We start from the raw sequence: 16519 nt of genomic DNA, 5'->3' as shown, positions 1-16519 counted from the left end.
CTGGTGTCTCCTGCTCCCGCAGTGGGTCTCCAGTCCTGGAGACCTCTGTGCCCCTCCCTGGGCTGACTCTAGTGTGTAAAAATAGGCATGGCTCATACAAGGTCCTGAAAGCCATGGCTGGGCTAGATAAACAGCCATCTGATCCAGCGGCAGAGGGACACTCAGCTGTGCTGACTTAGTGAGGCCAGTTGCTCTCAAGTGTGGTGACTTGTTAAGGCGTTTTCTGCGAGACTTTAGGCCAGTCTTGCATTCGACTCTGCTCTGACCTTACAACGTGATCCTGGGGGCACCGCTGGTCAGGAGAGAGGTTTCTGGCAGAACAGGGAGTCCACGTTCGTTTGCTGCACTCTGCTGCCCCCCTCTGGTCAGGGTGCGGGGCCATCTGCAGTCCTGAGCTTTGGTCTGTGGACAAGGCACCAGGAGACAGGAGATGGGAAGCTCCCTCTCCCCCAGTGCCCTGGGAATGGGCCTTTGATCTGTCTTGGAGAAAAGCCCCTCACCTCTAAGGGATGTGCCGGGATGTGCCACTCATAGAACCATCTGTTGTTGTTTCTATGTTATTTCTTCCAGGGCCTTGCAGATGCTTACCCACATGAAGTAAGAAGAGGAAGCATCCTTCCCTGGCCTCTGAATGAGCTGGGGAGGGACCGGCCAACCTCTGCCAAGCCTGGCACCGCTGAGCACAAGCACGGCACGCAGCTGCCGCCCTCTTTCCTTTGGTCTCTTTCTGTCTTTCTCCTTCGTGAGAGTTAAAAGATCTGGGGACTAGCCCCTACTTTGTCACGCACTATGAGATCTCAGCCAGATGGTGTCCCTCCCAGGGCCTCAGTTTCTCCATCCATAGAATGGAGCTCTTGGGCTCGGAGGTACAGCTTTGGCACCGTCTCAGATTCTCAGGCTCAGGATGAATGAAGCGGCTTCCCAGACCCCGAGGACAGATGGCTGATGGGAGCCTTTCCCCAAGGCAGGGGCGGGGGCGGGGGGGATTGGGCGATAGGGGTGCTCTAGGTCTCTGTTCCTTTTTGATGCTTTTTATTTCAAAATGTAGATCTCTTTGCAGATTTTTCCAGTTATGAAAGTACTATGAACACATGAACCTACTCTCAGCTTCCCCAGTAATCATGGGAATAAAAATGTGAATTGTGGTATTATGTCATTTATCACTCACCAGACTGGCAAACATGGAACATCCTGTGAATGCCCAGCGCGGTTGAGGATGCAGAGAAGGAGGTGATCAGACGGCGGGTGCCCTGTTCTGAGCAAGTGTCCGTCTGTGAGTGTGCCCTGCAGAAGGACTTGCACACAGGATGCTGGCCTACGGTCCAGAGTGACCACCCAGCTTTCTTTGAAAGAGCAGAAATGGCAGGTGTGCTGAGGTTCTGTCCAGAGGGAAGGGAGCTGGCTTACGACACGGACGTGGACAGATGGCCCGCGCCAGCTGTGCCCACCCTCCTCTCAACAAGACCTTGCTGCTCCGCGGGTCGGGGGCTGGGATCTATTTCTCACCCGTGAACGCTGGCTGGCCCGTGACACACAGAACGTGCCAGGGGTACTGTGTGTGAGTCCCACAGCCTCTACAGGCCCTGTGGCTTCTGCCGTCGTCCTTTGAGAACCCCAAGCCTTCCATGCTGTGGCAAAGACCGGGCCGGCCTGCTGAGGAGGGGCTTCCACGTGGGGAGAAAGTGATACGCTGCAGCTGGCAGCCAGCACCAACTGCTGGAGGCACGAGGCCGTCCTGGACCCACGAGCCCTAGGTAAGCCGTCCCACGACCATGGCCACATGCACAATCCCTGGTGAGACCAGCAGAAGGCCCGCTCAGGCTGGCAGCCTCAGCACCGTGAGAAATGAAAAACAGCTCATTGTTGTTTTTAGTCACTAAGGCTTTGGATGGTGCGATGTTAATTTTATGTGTCAATTTGGCTATGCTATGGTACCCGGTTTTTGGTTGAACACATGTAGATGTTGCTGTGAAGGTAGTTTTTAGATGAGATTAACAGTTAAATCAGTAGACGTTGAATAAAGCAGAAGACCCTCCACAGTGTGGGTGGGCCTCACCCAATCGGTTGAAGACTTTCAGAGACCAGACTCCCAAAGAGGAAGGCATTCTGCCTCCAGATAGCCTTCGGACCCCAGGTGCAAATCAGCTGCTCCTGGGTCTTTGCCTGCCGGCTTGCTCTGCAGATTTCAGACTTACCAGTCCTTACAATTGCATGAGCCAATTCCTTAAAATAAATCTCTCTATAAATATTTACACATCCTACTGGTTCTGTTTCTCTGGAGAATCCTGACTGACATAGATAGTTTGTTATACAGCAGAAGATAATTCATACAAATGTTATGCAGCCTTTAAAAAAATAAGATAAATGTCTACGCACCACTATGGAAATAGTTTCATCAGAGGTCAACGGGAAGAAAGCCAGTTGTAGAATAATACGTGTTTGCGAAAATAACTTTGTATACGTGCATGTGTACACATACAGGTAGCATGTCTTGCAAATGCACATACAGCATGTGGAAGACGGTTTAAGTAACTCATGCCATACTGTTTATATTGTGTCCTCTGGGGCGATGGTGTTCCTCTTGGAAATGTGAGACCATCATGGAAATCCGCCTGCTGACCTGTGGGAGGATGAGAGAAACATGGCGTGTGGCCCTCATCCTCTCCCTCGGTTCTCCAGCTGATGACCAGCCAAACCCAGAAGCAGAGCCTTTGCTGACCTGCTGCTGACCACAGATGCACGAGGAAGCTGGGAGAGGCCGCTGGAACCGCCCCACCGAGCCAGGTTGAGTTGCCTGCGAGGAAAGTAGAACCGCTGAACTTTGGGCAGTTTGTTACACAGCGATAGACAGCTGACACACCCTCCGCGCAACCCACCTCCATAAAGAGAAGGACGGGATGGACCAGATACAGAAAGCAGGCAGCGCGGAAGCGAGCAAAGTGAGGCCCCTCCTCGAGGTGATTCCACCAACAAAGGTAACTGTTGTCGGCGTTCAGGTAAATCTTCCAAAGTCTCCTTTCTAAAAACATGCTCTTCATCTGTCTATCATCTCTCTCTCTCATCTATCTATCTATCTATCTATCTCTCTATCATCTATCATCTCTCTCTCTCTATCTCTTTCTCTATCATCTATCTATCTATCTGTCTGTCTAGCTATCTATCTCTCTATCATCTGTCTATCTATCATCAATATATCTATCTATCTATCATCTCTCTCTCTCTATCTTTCTATCTCTCTCTCTCTCTCTATCATCTATCTATCTATCTATCTATCTATCTCTCTATCATCTATCATCTCTCTCTCTCTCTCTATCTCTTTCTCTATCATCTATCTATCTGTCTGTCTATCTATCTATCTCTCTATCATCTGTCTATCTATCATCAATCTATCTATCTATCTATCTATCATCTCTCTCTCTCTCTCTCTCTCTTTCTATCTCTCTCTCTCTATCATCTATCTATCTATCTATCTATCTATCTATCTTCTCTATCATCTATCATCTCTCTCTCTCTCTCTCTATCTCTTTCTCTATCATCTATCTATCTGTCTGTCTATCTATCTATCTATCTCTCTATCATCTGTCTATCTATCATCAATCTATCTATCTATCTATCATCTCTCTCTCTCTATCTTTCTATCTCTCTCTCTCATCTATCTATCTATCTATCTATCTATCTATCTATCTATCTCTCTATCATCTATCATCTCTCTCTCTGTATCTCTTTCTCTATCTATCATCTATCTACCTATCTATCTATCTGTCTGTCTGTCTATCTATCTCTCTATCATCTATCATCTCTCTCTCTCTGTCTATCTCTCGATCATCTATCATCTATCTATCTATCTGTCTGTCTATCTCTCTCTCTATCTCTCTATCATCTATCATCAATCTATCTAGCTAGCTATCATCTCTCTCTCTCTCTCTGTCTTTCTATCTCTCTCTCTCTCTATCATCTATCTATCATCTATCTATCTAAATACTTAAGTGGAACAGAATCCTATTATACACACTTCACTGCCATTTGCTTCCTCACCTTATTACTGACGCAGGGACCCCACTGCCCACCCCCTTCAGCAGCCGTGACTCTCTGTGGGTCCTGTGGCAACTTCAGAGAAGATAAAGATAGCATAACTGGCAGTAAGGTACACTTTTTCATTTTTCCTTTTGCATCTAAGGAGTTGCATAGGTGACGTATCAGGCCAAGTGTCAGCAGGAGACAGTGGCACCCTTACAGAGGTGAACTGGAGAGAACTAAGTGAAGGGGTGATTTGCTGAGATGAGCGCAGGGTGAGGGGCCAGCTGGGGCTGGTGCTGCCGGGACCTGTTAGCTCTTGTTCTGTAAGAGCGAGGAGGGCGTGGGTTTCCTGGACCCGTGATGGCTGGAGACACTCAAAGGGGATTTCCCAATGGGAACACTGGCTGTAGAGGAAGCAGCAACTGTCAGAGCTACAGTGAGATGGAGAGGCACTGAGGGGACTAGCCCCCCTCACCTCTCCCCTCCTGCTCTCCAGGCACCTGCACCCACCGGCCCAAACTGCCTGGAAGCCAGAGGAAGTCTGGATGATGGAGTCTGTGTTTAGCCACCTGGGGAAGCAGGATAGAGCAGGATGAGAGCACAGGGAGAATAAAGTGAATAACCAGAGCACAAACCCTCGAGATCCCCTTCCAGAGTGCTCTGTGCCTCACATGACTCATAGAGGACGAAGAGCCCCTCCCCAGCAGCGCGTCCTGAGACCATCTACCTCAGCACCACGAGCTCTGCTCACACAGGCTCGGGGAGGGCAGTGTTGGCACTGCAGGCCTGCCTTCTGAGCAACTCCCTCTTCCTGGGAGCCGGGAGCCTGAAGGGATGCCCATGAACTTGGTCTTGCCTGGGCCACCTTGGCATGTATCTCCTGGGTGCCTTCAGCTGCAAGTAAGGGAAGAGTCAATGGGCAGACTCCTGGGCAGAAAGCATGTTTATTATCTCACCTGACAAGGAGTTGAGAGCTAGGGCTTCAGGGCTGGCTCGACAACTCAGCCCTGTACCCCCTGGGTGGTTTCTCCCCATTTCCCTTCCCCAGGCCCTGGCAACAACCAATCTGTGCTCTGTCTCCATGGGTTTACTTCTTGTGGATATTTCGGATAAAAGGAATCTTACAATATGTGACCTTTTGTGTCTGACATCATTCACTTGACAAAACGCTTTTGAAGTTCACCCACATCTCGGTATTTTGTTCCTGTCCTCTGTGAAGGAGGACTGTGGCATAAAAAACAATTTGTCTGATCTTTGTCCCAGGGGATGAGTGTCTAAAACTTGGGATTTCCGGAGTGATAGGAGTGTCTTTGTCATTCTGATGAGGCAACCCAGGCCCCGAGATGACGTCAGGACAGGGACTGGTCCCCAGAACGGCCGACAGCACAACTGGAGAGCTGGGACTTTCCACCTGGGAGTTGAGGGGGGCTTGAGATTGAGTTCGGTAATGTGTCTGATGATTTAATCAACACATCTATGTAATGAAACCCCCACAAAAACTTTGGACGCTGAAGCTCAGCAGAGCTTCTGGTTGGTGAGCATGGGGACGTGCCAGGAGGGTGACACACCACGCTCCAGGGGAGAGCGCACAGGAGCTCTGTGTCACCTCTCTGACTTGCCTACGCCTCTCTCCATGTCCCTGGTCCTCCTGATCTGCACCCTTTATAACAAAACTGCAATCACAAGGACAGTGTTTTCCTGAGTTCTGTGAGTCATTCTCACGAATTATCGAACCCAAAAGGATCACAAGAGCTCCTGAGTTTATAGCCAGTCAATCAGAAGCATGGCAGCCTGGGGATCCCCTGAGACTGGCACCTGGCACTGAAGTGGGGGCAATCCTTTGGACAGTGTCCTTGGCCCGGGGAGTCTGACGCCAACTCCAGGTGGTTAGCATTAGAGCTGAATTGCAGTATACTCAGCTGAGATTTCCCAGATTAGTAGTCAATAATATTCCATTGTTTGCGTATCACAAATAAATTGTTTATTCACTCGTCCCTTGATGGGCATTCTGGCAGTTTGCACCTTTTGGTTATTGTGAATAGTGCTGCTGTGAACGTGTGTTTGGTTGGATGGGAGGTTCTTTTGGGCATGTGACTGGAAGTGGAATTGCGGGGTCACGTGTTTATTCTATGCTTAACTTTTTGAGGAGCCACTAAACACATCATACACAGCAACTGCATTATTTTACATTCCACCAACAACATACGAGGGTTCCAATTTCTCCACGTCTTTGCTATCTTAGTCTGTTCAGGCTGCTATAACAACAAAATACCACAGACTGGGTAGAATATAAACAACAGAATTTTATTTCTCATAATTCTGAAGGCTGGAGGTCCAAGATCAGGGTGCCAGCATGGATGGGGGAGAGCCTTCTTCCTGGTTCATAACTGGAGCCTTCCCACTGTGTCCTCACCTGGTGGAAGGGGCTAGAGAGCTCTGTGGGGTCTCTTTTATTAAGCACTAATTGCACTTGTGAGGGCCCCAATCTTATGACCTAAGTACCTCTCAAAGGCTTTACCTCCTAATACCATCTCATCAGGGGTTAGGACTCCAATATATGAATTTTGGGGGAACATAAACATTCAGACCATTACACTGGCCAATATTTGTAATCTTCTGGGTTTTTTTAAAAAATTCCTATTGGGTGTGAAGTGGTATTTCATTGTGGCTTTGATTTGCATTTTCCTAGTGACTAATGATGTTGAGCATATTTTCACGCATTTATTGGCCATTTATACAACTTCTTTGGAAAAATGTCTCTGCAAGTTCTTTGCCCTTTTTAAAATTGGTTTGTTCATGTTTTTGTTGTTTATAATAGATCTTTATATATTCTGGACAGTAGGCCCTTATCAGATATGTGATTTGCAAATATTTCCTCCCATTATATAGGTTGTCTTTTCATTTTCTTGAGAATGTCCTTTGATGCCCCCAAATTTTAATTTTAATGAAATCCAATTTATCTATTTTTTTGTTGCTTTTCTTTTGGTGTCGCATCCGAGAACCCATTGCCCCATGTTTTCTTCTAAGAGTTTTATGGTTTTAGCTCTTATATTTAGGTTGTTGACAAGATGTTTTTGGCTATTCAGGGCCCCCTTCACTTCCGTATGAATTTGAGAGTTGTCTTTTTTATTTATGCAAAAAAGACTGTTGGAATTTTGACAGGGATTACATTAAATCTGTAGGTTGCTTCAGGTAGTGTCGACATTTTAACAGTATTAATTCTTCCAATTGATGAACATTTTCCAACTGATGCTTCCATTTATTTCTGTCTTCTTCAGTTTCCCTCAGCAATGTTTGTAGTTTTTAGTGTGCAAATCTTTCATTCTTTTGCTTAAATCTATTTCTAGTTATTTCATTCTTTTGGATGCTGTCATTTTCTTAATTTCTTTTTCAGCTTATTCATTGCTGATCTATAGAAACAATTTAATTTTATATATTGATCTTGTGTATCTTCCAATTTTGATAAATTTGTTTATTGGTTCTAGTAGTTTTTTTGTAAATTCTTTAGGATTGTCCATACATAGGATCATATCATCTGTGAATAAGGATAGTTTTACTTCTTCCTTCCCAATCTGAATGCCTTTTATTTCTTTTTCCTGCTTACTTGCTCTGGCTAGAACTTCCACTATAATCCTGAATAGGCACCCTTGTCTTGCTTCTGATCTTAGGAGGGAAAGCTTTCAGCCTTCCACCATTGAGTGTGGTGTTGGCTGTGCTTGTTCATAAATTCCCTTTATCATGGTGAGGAAGTTCCCATTTATTTCTAGTTTTCTGAGTGGTTTTTGTCATGAAAAAGTGTTGGATTTTGTCCCATGCTTTTCCTGCATCTATTGAGATGATCAAGTGTTATTGCCCTTCATTCTGCTAATGTGGTGGATTACAGTGATTTCCTTATGTTGGACCGCCTTCCATTCCTGGGATAATTTACCTCTTGAATATAGTGAAATCTGTGAATATTTTAATTCCTGAGTTCTAAGTTTGATATCATGCTTAGAAAAAATCTTCCCCATCACAATATTACATATAAAAATCACCCTGTGTATCCCTGAGTATGCCTTGGCCCCAGGGAAGCCTTCTTTATAGCTGCAGAGTGTATCATCGCATGGATGGCCTGCATTTTGTGAACCGATATTCAGTTGATGGGTTTTGGTAGTCGGCAGTGTTGGTAGTCTGCACAGTTCTCCTTTACCAAAATATGCAGAGGAAACTTTATGCTTTCCAGTGGAGAGCTCTGCCAGTCACCATCATTACTGCGTGGCCACACTTAGCATCATTCATAGCGGAATAATTTTACACTGGGTGCCTCAGCTGGGATGCAACATGAAGAACACACACATATGAACTGTTTTTGCCCAAAACTTTTAACCTGAATTCAATAAACCCCAAGACTTAATTTCCAGTTTATAAGAGATTCAGCAGGGTAGAGGAACAAGTTAAATGACCCTATTGGGGCGCAGGAGACTACTCCCAAATATACCACAATGGCGAAATATTCATTATTTTGAATTAAAGTTACTTGAGAAGCAGCCTGAAAGCAGGAAATAAGTCTCCCATGTGAAAGGTACCCTCTCCACACCAGGAGACAGAGACATCCTTACCACCAGAGGTAGGGAATTCAGGGTCAAGAATCCTGTATAAAAGCACTTTGTTACTTCTACTAATTTACTACCTCAAGCCTAAACTCTGCTTAAATTCCTCACTAATTATGTAAATCAAACCTAAATTTCTTTGTCCTGTCTTTTCCTCACAAATTTAATATTTCTTTATGTGAAAAAACATGAAAGCAGCCTGCTTTGCCCATCTCAGAAAGCATCACTTTTATGACCTCCCATATGCACATATTCAGTTGGGTTTTTTCCCTGTTAATCTGGTTTTGTATCAGTTTTATTGTTAGTCCAGCCCTAAGGACTCAAAGGGACAGAGGGGGGAATTTCCTCCTCCCTGACGGTTTTGGCAAGCCATCCAAGAACGTCACCTACTGGGAAACTGCTTTCTCCCTGTAACTACTGCAACTAAGAGATGCTGGGTTACCTGACACAGAAACCAGAAAGAAAAAGTGAACTTTCTTACCACGTCAGCCTCCCAGATCTCTGTCTGTGGGTCTGATGGAAATTAAAGTGGTGAAAACCTTTTCTTCTTCTCTCTCAATTTAGATTGACAGGGAAAATATATTTGTAGAACTAGTTTCTTGGGGCCTAGTCACTGATAAATTTGGATGAGTACTCTTGATTTTTGTTGATTCTTTCTTCCCAGAGATGCCCATTGTTTCCTTTTATCTCTCTCTATTGTGTTGTTTGTCGTAATGAGGCAAAACCATAGGGCAGGACAGCGGGTACATGTCCTGTCTAAGCCTGTTTTCAAGCTGGCCTCACAGACTGGTGAGGTTTACAGTTCTTACCAGACCAATGTCTATTTAGACAAACTTTACCGTGCGTCCTCTATGTAAAAACTGGATGAGGTTTTTCTCTTCCATCTTATTCTATGTCTTGAGAGCTTGGCTTTATGACCAGTGAGGATATTTTCTCTGGAAGTTGCATTACTGGAGTGCACCTGCGGGTCAGTTGAATAGACTGGGGTTCTGAGACACAAAGTCACAAGCACCACTCTTTTTGTCCAGCTGTGCCTGCTCTCAGGGGAATTTGTCATAAGGGGTCACAGTCTGTAAGGGGCTTTTGTCACCTCAACCTTCATTGGCTGTTAGTAGTGGAAAAGTTCCATTCCAGTAGTGCCTACCTGGTGTCACAAATTAGTGGTTTTGTGACTGGAGGCGTCCCATGTTTCTGTGGGAGACTGGAGACAGTGTTTTCACTACATCATCCTTACTGCCTATGCCATGAACGTCTTCACTTCCTTAGACCAGCCTTTGGGAATAAACCTTCTGGATCTTGTAAGAGCTGCATCCTTCACACTCTCCTATGGGGATGCCTCTTGCACCTTTGGTTAAGTCATAAAAAATTTTATCAGTTTGAGTTGCTATTAAGATTCTACTTGGGGCCAGCCTGGTGGCATAGTGGTTAAGTTTGCGCACTCTGCTTTGGTGGCCCAGGGTTTGCAGGTTTGGATCCTGGGTACAGACCCACACACCACTCATCAAGTCATGCTGTGGTGGCATCCCACACACAAAACAGTGGAAGATTAGCACAGGGACAATTTTCCTCAAGCAAAAAGAATAAGATTGGCAACAAGTGTTAGCTCAGAGCAAATCTTCCCCACCAAAAAAAAAAAAAAAAAAAAAGATTCTACTCATCAATGGCCAAACTTGGATCTATTATATTGGATATGTTTAAAAAAAATCAGGACATTGGAAATACAATTTTCCTACACTTAAGGAAAAAAGGAAAATTTAGATAGCAATTATGAAAGTCCTAGGAGAAAACTTGCATTTTTTTCTCTATGTCCTTTGAATTTGTAAATTTGACCATGTCTTTGGAATGTAAACACTCCAGGAGATAACAGCCCACAATTGCCTAAGACTAAGCTTGGCTAACTCAATCAGTAAAGCCTGGGGTTAAAGAAAAATAAAGGGGAAAGTATTCTGTTTTAAAAGGCAAGCTGTTGGAAAGGCTGTCTTTCCAAAATGTAATTCACAGCTTCTTTATCTAGGGCAAATATAAATCTTAAAAGTCTTCTCCACAAAAATTAAGAAAAAAAACCACTTTTATGCAGGTAAATTTATTCCATCTGCTAGAAACACAGCTATTTATAAACTGGTGAGTTTTGCATTATCATACCTATTTCATTGCTAAAATTTCAGAACAAAAACTATTTAAAGTCTCTGCTTGTGTCTGTCTATGTATCTATGTATGTCTATGGATATATGTTATATACACATGATAATTTTTCTACCTCCAGATGGTGTTAGCAAAATTAATTTCTGAAAGAGCTCTATTTGGTTAAAGTAAGCACTTATGTAAATTATTTCTAAATGTAGTAGAAACTAATCCAAATGTTTTTCAAGTTAACATTATATAAAATAATATTTGGTAAATAAAAACTTTAAGTTTGTTGATTTAATTAAAATAGGCATGTCTTCAGAATTGTCAGCATTGGATATGATGCATACAGGCAACTTTTATTCTACCTGGGTTATTAGTAAAATAAGCTCATGTTATTTCTGTTACAAAATCTATCACCAAGAATAAAATAATTTAAGATAATAGTTTGCTTTAATGTCTCATGAAATTTTTGTGAATAATCTAAGTATGATTTTTTAAGAACAAACAAGTTATATAGATGTAAATGAAATAAAAATTTTAGGTGCAATAATTATGTTTTATGGTATGTGTACTTAAAATAGCTTCCCCCTAGTTTTTTTGTAACTTGAAACTTTAGAGTTTTGCAAAGTTAAATGATGGGAAATTCATTGAATATCTACATCATTTCCAAATAAGATAAAATAGTAAAACATTAATTACAGAACAGAGGTTTATCTACTTTTGGCTTCCTATTGCAGAAAAACTAAAGATAAATTTGGGTCTTTTAATAAACATGTCCTGTGCCACATTGCAAGATTACATTATAAAAAATATGTTTCTAGAAATTATAAAATGTATTCATAAATTTGCCAGTCTAAAGAATGCGGGTATAACATAAAGTTCACAATTGCTTACTTATTAGTTTCCACTAGGAATTAAGGTTTCTAAGGGTTAAGAATTCTAATTAATAAATGTAATTAAAGCTACTAAAAATCTCTGTATGCAAGAAAAATAAGATGTGTATGAAGAGGTGCAGGGCAGGCCACCTTAAACCATACCACTTTGGCTTGTGGATTATTTTGAGTTGAAGACAATTAAAGCCCAAAAAACTCAAGAAGAGCTTTTCCCTGCTCCTTCCCTGCCTGGAGGAATTCATAGAAAAAAACCTGTCTCAGGAAGTGAGCTGTCACCTTAGCCTCACATGAACGAGGTGGTCTACAGGGAGGATCCTAGAAAAGCCTATTTATCAGGCACTATCTCTGTTCTTCTCTTTCTGAGTGGCCAAACACTTGTTTTCCAAACAGTTGCTCTTTTTCACCTACCTGCGAATTGTCTTCTTTTCTTCTGAAGTCCCAGACCCCCAACCCCTTTCTCCTTAGTCCATGATGACATGTGTACCTCAATTTGCCAGTCTGTCTTTGGAATCTTGTATTAATGTGGATTCCCTGCATGCACAGAATACGTTGGTTTTACTCCTATTAGTCTGTTATATAATCATTTGACCAGCCAGGAGGACAAAGAAAGGAAGGGAGAAGCTTTCCCTTCTCTGATGTGTTTTTGGTAAAAAAAAGATATGAAAAATAGAGAAGTATTTTTGTTGAAGGAAAGAAAAATATTTTTGTCCCAAAATACATCTGGTTATCTCTGAATGAAAAAGAGAACAGGGACAAACTACAATGACATAGAAAGTTATACAAGGTTTATGTAAAAAGAATCTTTGGAAAGACATTTTATGAGTGGTCAAGGCGAACTAAAATCAGAATGATTTTAATTAAGTCAATGAGTTTTATTTATTTTATTTATTTATTTTAATTAATTAATTAATTAATTAATTTATTTTCAGATGTACATCATAATATATTTCGAATTTTTTGTAGATTACATCATGTTCACCACCCGAAAAACAAATATATTCCATCTCTTCACATGTGAGCCTAATCACCCCTTTTGCCCTCCCCCCTTCCCCTATGGTAACCACCAATCCAATCTCCAATGCTATGTGTTTGCTCGTTGTTGTGTTTATCTTCTACTTATGAGTGAGATCATATGGTATTTGAATGGATAAAGATGTGGTATTTATACACGATGGACTACTACTCAGCCATAAGAAATGATGAAATCTGGCCATTTGTGACAACATGGATGGACCTTGAGGGTATTTTGCTGAATGAAGCAAATGAGTTTTAATATCAAAAGTAAGCTGGTACAAAATTAAAATTATTTTTTTTTCCTGTGTTAAAAGTACAAATTAAATAGAAAGTGGGGAAGAGAGAGAGAAAAAATCTTACCTTATGTGGTCAAATTAGCTAAAATTAAATTATTATAAGAATTTAAAAAATAAGCCTAAATAACAATAGTGTACTTATGTAAACTAAAATTAAATTTTCTTTCCATCTCTTAAAAGAACAAAGCTTTCTTGGAATATTAATCTGTTCTTGATAAGAGATTATGAAAGGAAAGCAAAGATTTTATGTTTTATCAAGATGATTTTCCATGCTATATTAGATCTTTGATTACTCAAAAAATCTGAACCTTCTTAACTGTAAGAGCCAAGTTTTGTGAACAGCTATGTAAGCTTCTGTAATTGCCTTTAAAATCTTTTATTGTCACTTTGGCTAAATGGATAACTAAGTATTGTTTCATAGTGACCTATGATCCTATTTGACCAAATGTTTTAAAACCTCTTTGATATTTTTGACAAATTTCCCAAAATCAAATTATAAATGAAGTCTTTTGACCTCAACTGACTTTGAAGTTTTTCAGAGAGCCCCTGGAACATTTCTAAGGATGTTTTCTCTCTCCTTATAAAAAGGAAGATATTAAACTAATTAGGCTTATTTGTCATGTTAAATGACATGGGAAGTATTGTCAAATAAGAAGTAACATTAGGCCTTCTTTATGTTTCATCTATACTTTTAAAAGAGTTCCAGAAATTGTGTGAAATTCATAAAATTCTGATATGCCCTAGTCTAATGTTATTAATCGTAATTCTAATTATTATCTTAAAATGTTCCATGTCACAGAAATAACCAATTTTATTGTCAATTGTGTTATACTGACCCATTTTTAAGTCTTTTGTAATTTATAGTTATCTGATGCTTTTGCAAAAATGCTTTATAGAAAGGAAATTTGTAAGACTGAACTGGGTCTCTATCATCAAAATTGAGGCTCACACTAAAAGAACTGAACCTGAGTATCAGAAAAATGCCCTGGCTGATTTTCATGCAATGACAGCAGCAACAGAATCTATAAAGATTGTAGCACACATAGATGAAGTCCATTCTGCTTCTGCAAAAATGACCCCTCATTGCCAAACTTTTCCCATCCTAATGACCTTATAATATACAAACAGTTTGCTCCTGAATCAGAGAAATTAAGTTGGGTAAACAATGGCTGCAAATTAAACAAACAGTGGGGGCTATGAGAAATCCAGTATGGCCACTTGGCTCTTCCTGGATCGCTGGCAAATCCCATTTTTCAGTTTTTGCCTTCCTTACACACCCTAGAAAAAAACTATTTTTGTCCCTTGAGGCCTCAGAACTCCTCCGTCTGGGTCCCTTGAGCACCTGCAGCTGGACTTCATTCTATTCCCACTTAGTACAGGTCATCAATATGTTCTTGTTATTGTACGTATGTTTTCTGGATGGGCTGAAACCTTCTCTTGCTGCAAAACTTATGCCCTCAAAACGACAATAAACTGTTAGAAAATTTTTTTCTCATTTGGGGTACACCTTCCACAATCTCCAGTGATGAAGGCACCCATTTCACTGGCCAAATCATACAAGCCTTAACAAAAAACTTGCAAACTTCTTGGGATTATCACTGTCCCTATCACCCTCAATCATCAGAGAAGGTCAAGAGGACTAATGAAAAAACTGAATTCAAGCAGAACAAGAATTAGTTACGTGGGAGTAAATTAACTGGTGAGGATGATTTAATTTCTATGACCTTTTGTCTGAAAAATTACTGTTTTTTAAATGTTTTGTTTTTCCAGATTTAAGGAAACTTTTTTCCTTTTTCTCTTAAGCTGTCTATGACTTACATCAATTTGGTGAATTACACCTTTGTTAGCAGAATTGAAACATTTACTTTTTCTCTCTACCTGATCCCTTGAGAATTTAGAAACTCTCTTGAGTATTCTTATTTTCATGACAATATATTTATTTGCATAAGTTTGGTAAGAATCTGTTTTCCTTGTAACAGGACACAATTGGAAACATTGGTTACATTACCAAGGCTTTGACTGGAATTTCATATTTGAGAGAGACATGCATAAACTTAGATATGACCGAACAGCTTTAAAGAACTAAGATTGATTCTATGGAGCCGATAAAACCCTTTGGAAAAGCAGCCTGGTGCCTTACTCACAGGGTTCCAAATAACCTAACCAGGTGAGTAAAGAAGGTCACTTCCTGGCAGGTGCAGGAACCTCAAGATATGTTGGTAGCCTCAAAAAGGGGAATTCTCCCATATCTATAGGTAGTGCAGGTAGAATCTGGTGGTAGGTATTTGGTTTGACTTAGCCTCAAGAGGTTATTAAAAGTTTAATCTAGAGATTCCTTATGCAAACTTCCAGCAAAGCAATTAAAAGAGCCTATATGATCAATTGCTATGCTTGTTGCACTTATTCAAATAACTAAGCCAACTTTACCATAACTAGACTTATTTGCAAACAAGTTAGTCTTGATTTGACTATCTTTGGTAAAAATGAGAGTGATTTCAGAGAGAAAAGTTATGTTTCAGTAGAAACTATAATACACACTTTTAGATAGGAGAGTCTAGTGCTGTTAATTTTCCTTGAAGTTTTGTTATTTACCTAGAAACTGGACTGAACCCTAAATTCTTCTGGTTTCCGAAAACATTTGGCTACAACTCTCCAAACTAACATTTCCAATTTTTCTCCCACTTTTGACTCAGAATCATTGAGAACTCAAGCTTCCCTTTTCCCTGAAGCCGTGCAAACTGAAGCTGAACAGTTTGATATAAACTTAAGAGAGAACCACAGTGGCCAGTGTTTAAACAATCTTTATGCCTGTTGCTGCGTAGACCACTCAGGTTTACCTGGACACTAATGACATCATCAGAGACATTTAAAACTGAAAAATATACTTTTACCCTGACTTCTAGAAAAATCCTTGACTGGCTGCCCCCTAGGCTCAGAAACTGGTTTGTAATTTTCTCCAAACATTAACCTTTGTTTTTCTTTGTTTCCATAGAAATGCCTTCTATTAAATAACTAATTGCTTGCGCCATAAAACTAACTTTGGAAGCCCATCTGCATCACCACCTCCTGAAATGAGATACGACTATTTAACTAAACTGGCCAAGTCAATGAAATAATAGAACAAGCTACTAGCTCAACTTTTACTATGTGAAACGTTCAGGGAAGTTTCAGAGGAGGGAACTATTGTGGCCCAGGGCAGGCCAGCTCAAAATATCCCACAATAGTATTTTGATTATTTTGAATTAAGCTTACTTGAGAAGCAGCCAATCACAAAGGGCATTTCCCCCTTCTCTCTCTGTTCCCCCTGAAAGCAGGAAATAAGTCTCCCATGTGAAAGGTACCCTCTCCACACCAGGAGACAGAGACATCCTTATCACCAGGGCTAGGGAAGTCAGGTCAAGAATCCTGTATAAAAACACTTTGTTGGGGCTGGCCCCGTGGCTGAGTGGTTGGGTTCGCGTGCTCCGCTGCGGGCGGCCCAGTGTTTCGTTGGTTCGAATCCTGGGTGTGGATGTGGCACTGCTCATCAAGCCACGCTGGGGTGGCATCCCGCATGCCACAACTAGAAGGACCCACAACAAAG

The sequence above is a fragment of the Equus przewalskii genome, chromosome 15 (assembly GCF_037783145.1).
Source record: "Equus przewalskii isolate Varuska chromosome 15, EquPr2, whole genome shotgun sequence".
Classification (NCBI taxonomy): Eukaryota; Metazoa; Chordata; class Mammalia; order Perissodactyla; family Equidae; genus Equus; species Equus przewalskii.
Note: the sequence above shows the minus strand (reverse complement) of the source record.